Source organism: Notothenia coriiceps, unplaced genomic scaffold (genome assembly GCF_000735185.1).
Source record: "Notothenia coriiceps isolate Sejong01 unplaced genomic scaffold, NC01 NC01_scaffold00000496, whole genome shotgun sequence".
NCBI lineage: Eukaryota > Metazoa > Chordata > Actinopteri > Perciformes > Nototheniidae > Notothenia > Notothenia coriiceps.
The window spans coordinates 108,829-109,115 of NW_011333197.1; positions in this window are offsets into that span (position 1 = coordinate 108,829).

Here is a 287-nt window from a genome sequence, read left to right on the forward strand (position 1 = left end):
GTCGCGGTCACCGTCATCGCCATCTCGATGTAGATAAGAAAATCTACAGATACCACGTGTGATACTTGGTTACGCAACTTTTACTCGCTACTAACCAACTGTATCCAATTTCAAAGTCCGGATTCGGTTAGTCTTTTGTCTTTACCGCGCCAGAAGAACGGATATCCCTTTATTTGTGTCAGTGGTGTGTGTGTGTGTGTGTGTGTGTTGTTTGTCGTGTGTTTGCATGTGCGTTTTGTTGTTTGTTCGCTTTTATGTTTTTTTGCTGCTCTGGTTGGTCGTCTTCA